The sequence below is a fragment of the Macadamia integrifolia genome, unplaced genomic scaffold, assembly GCF_013358625.1.
Source record: "Macadamia integrifolia cultivar HAES 741 unplaced genomic scaffold, SCU_Mint_v3 scaffold212, whole genome shotgun sequence".
Classification (NCBI taxonomy): domain Eukaryota; kingdom Viridiplantae; phylum Streptophyta; class Magnoliopsida; order Proteales; family Proteaceae; genus Macadamia; species Macadamia integrifolia.
The window spans coordinates 40,957-44,582 of NW_024868523.1; the positions used below are offsets into that span (position 1 = coordinate 40,957).

Genomic DNA, 3,626 nt, shown 5'->3' on the forward strand with positions numbered 1-3,626 from the left:
AACCAGGTTGGAATCACCGCATTTGGATAACAAGAAGTTTCAACAATGGGTTGGGAGTTTGGGTAGGTCGAGTGAAGTATCGAGTTTTTCACAAATTTTGTTTCTCCCACTTGTTTCTAGAAACACAAAAATAAGTCTAACTTGTTTCTGCACTCCTGTTTCTAGACACAGAAATAGGCATAAAGTTCTATTTCTGTTTCCAAAAACAAGTGAAATGAAAAGAAAAATCAAATGGTTTTTCGAGTGTTTTTCCATTTCTGAGCACAAAAAAATGAAAAAACCATTTCTAGAAACAAAATCAAACAGGCCCTAAGCTTCACATATCCTTTGTTCTTCTCTTTTGGAATTTTTAGGTAAGAATAGTCTAATTGAGTCAATCATCCTTTTTTTTGCTGGCACTTACATTTATCTTATATTAAAGAATGATATGATAATTTCAACTGTTCAGATTTATAAGATTATGGTGTGATTTTTTTTTAATCAAAATTGTTTATTAAAATGAAAATTAATCGGAATGGATAAACCAGATAATAATTGGATTGAATTTGATTTTGAAAAGGAAAAGGGAGTGGAACTTATCTTCTCATAGGATTGACAACCTTGTCATGCTACCCAATGCACCTCTAGCAGCTATGGTATTATTTTTGGAAAAAGTCATCTAACTTCTTTAGTCTCTCAAGAGCAAAAAAAAACAATGAAGAATTTCCTATTATATAATGTGAAGTCAAGGATCCTCTTTGATGTGGCAATTTGGACCACCTCTGCCAGCATTTTCTACTTGGCCTATATTGTCACATGCCCCAAAAAATATAATTTTTTTGTTACAAACTATAAATATATGGTCATAATGAAACATGAAGGCTTACCTTAATAGACTAAATTTTTTCTTTAAAAAAAAAAAATTATGTTCAAGATGAAAGTTCAAACACCCAATATGTAAAACACGCATTTCCATGAACTTTCACAAACCAAATAAGACCATAAAAAAATGCTTTCGTTGAGAGTTGAACTCAAGACCTCCCGCTTACTAAACGGGTGCTCTAACCAAATGAGCTACGAAAGCTATCATGTTTGTATTTTTTCCTTTCTATATAACAAAATATACATACTTTTGCTCACTTCATGGTTCCATGTTCGGCATTGGGGAAGTGTTTCCTTTGGGGGAGTGTGGACCTTGCATGAGTGCAGGTAGGGGTGTCAACCGGTCGAGCCGGTCCAGTTTCGATCGAGCTTAATCGGGCTTGAAGACTGTCAAAGGTTGCATCATGTCCGCCCATTTAACTAATCGGGCTTAGTTAGTGAGGGCATGGTACGCTTTATATTCGGTCGGCCTGTCTCGGCCTATAGTTAGGCTTTAGTCAGGCCTTAACCAGGCTATGGACATGTTTAATGTCAAACAGGCTTTAACCGATTTTAAACGGGTCCTCTTTAAAATGTGCTCTTATATTCCAGCCTACTCATGCAAGCCCAAAAAAATGACAAGAAATAAAGAGTCAAGAGATTCAAAACCAACCATTTCATTTTTTTTTTTTTAGCTACTTCACTTTAACCGAACGAGAAATCAAATATTTGTAAAACCTTTTGACTTTTTGACATATACTAACCGAGCTTGTTGATTGCAAATTCATTTACTCTCATTCAAATATATCTATCTATCTATGATTAAAATATTCTCTTAATTACCCTTCTCCATGAATACCTATTCTAACAGTTAAATGATGTCAATGGAAATTCAACAAAGACACCAAAATTCTGATCCATCATGATCCTGCAAGCATCTCTTCAATAAAAATATTTAAAAACAACATAAAAAATCCATAAATTTGATTCAACATCCTCATAATTAAAATATTTAGAAATATCATAAAAAAAATCTTAAATCCTTATCCAAGCATCCCACAATTAAAATATTTAGAATCATAAAAAGTCCTAAATCCTTATCCAAGCATCCCACAATTAAAATATTTAGAAATCTTAAATTTGTATCTAAACATCTCCAAAGTTAAATATTTGGATACATGACCCAAAAATATTCTGATTTGATCCAACATGGAGTGCTTCAACATGAATCCCACCTAATAGAAAATAGATGAAACATAAACATTAGTAAATATAAAGATAAAGGATAGCGAATATGTCATAATCAAAGAACAAGAATGATATTACCTGTGAAATTTTACCTAATAGACTAAACATTAGTAGCAGTAGAGGCATTAGAAGATCTTTGCGTAGGTTCTACTATAATATTAGTATCACCACTCACATCCAAAGACAACACATCTCCCAAAGCATTAGCTAAATCACTGGCATCATCAACTGGTTCAGCTTTAAAAGTGTACAAAATGAACAAGAGGACATATAAGATATTAAAATATGACAAAAAAATGTGATGAAGCAACATTTTTTTTAACGGATGAAAAATGTATATTTAAATTTTTAGAAATTACCTCTAAAGTCTACTCCGAACATCCAATCTCGAAGGCAAATCAACGCTTCAACTTTTGTAGGTAATAACTTACTTCTGTTTTTGTCAATGACTTTACTTCCAGCACTAAAAGTAGATTTAGAAGCAACAGTTGATACCCGAATAGCCAACACATCACGTGCCATCCGAGAAAGATTACAATACTTTGCTCCTTGTAACTTCCAAAAGGCCAATACATCATAATGCTTGATCAGATCTTTAATCCTTAGCTTCTAGATATAAATCCAATTCAGATTTATCTTGTATTACATTAATAGTGGAACTCTCATACATGGATAGCTCCTACAAAACAAAACAATTAAAATGAATAATGTAATATATTGAATTAAAATATATGTTTTAAACAACCAAAAAAATAAAAACAAAAAGAAAAAACATAATGATTTATACCTCCCAATCTAAAACATCTCCAACTGTATTGTCCTCAATAGCATGTGACTGTAATCCCCTATCTTCCTCAGTTATCTCCATGCACTGATACTCTTCAAAGAGTCGTGCTAAGGTTAATTTCACAAGGTTAAACTTTTCCATTACTGTTGAATCCAAACTGTATATCTTATCATACCTAACAAAGATTAGCTTGTAACGAGGATCAAATACAACTGCAATAGCTAAAATGATGCTATATGAGTCCCAATACTTGTCAAACTTCTTTTCCATTTCTTGTGCCATCTTCTTCAATAGTCTTTTCCCTGATTTATCATTTTCAACAAAGACAAATGTATCTTCCATACATTATTAAAATATAAATTTTCTGTTAGGTACTTTGACCCAGACAATAATTTCGTAATGTCATTAAAATGTTTCAAAAAGAAACATAAGTGTTCAATCTTTTTCCAATCCTCATTGCTTGGACACACTTTAAAGTTTTTATCCACCAATTCTAGCTGTTGAAATGCAGTCTGATAGATGATGACATAATCAAGCATGTGATAAGTCGAGTTTCAACTTGTGGAAACATCTCCATGCAATCCTTTTTGACTTGGTATATCCAATTGTTTATAGCATTTAAGAAATTTTACTTTGTTTGAGATGCCTTCGCATATGTTACACTCGATCGAACAAGATGTACAGATTCATCAATGCATTTCAAACCATCTTGTACAATTAGGTTCAATATATGAGCACAACATCTATTGGG

At 32.4% G+C, this 3,626-nt stretch overlaps 1 non-coding gene across 1 annotated transcript; it reads right to left on the reverse strand.

Moving 5' to 3' along the window:
- Positions 1 to 989: 989 nt before the first annotated feature.
- On the reverse strand, positions 990 to 1,063 carry TRNAT-AGU. The gene has a single exon. It is a non-coding gene; the product is annotated as a tRNA-Thr (tRNA).
- Between the last annotated feature and the right edge of the window lie 2,563 nt (positions 1,064 to 3,626).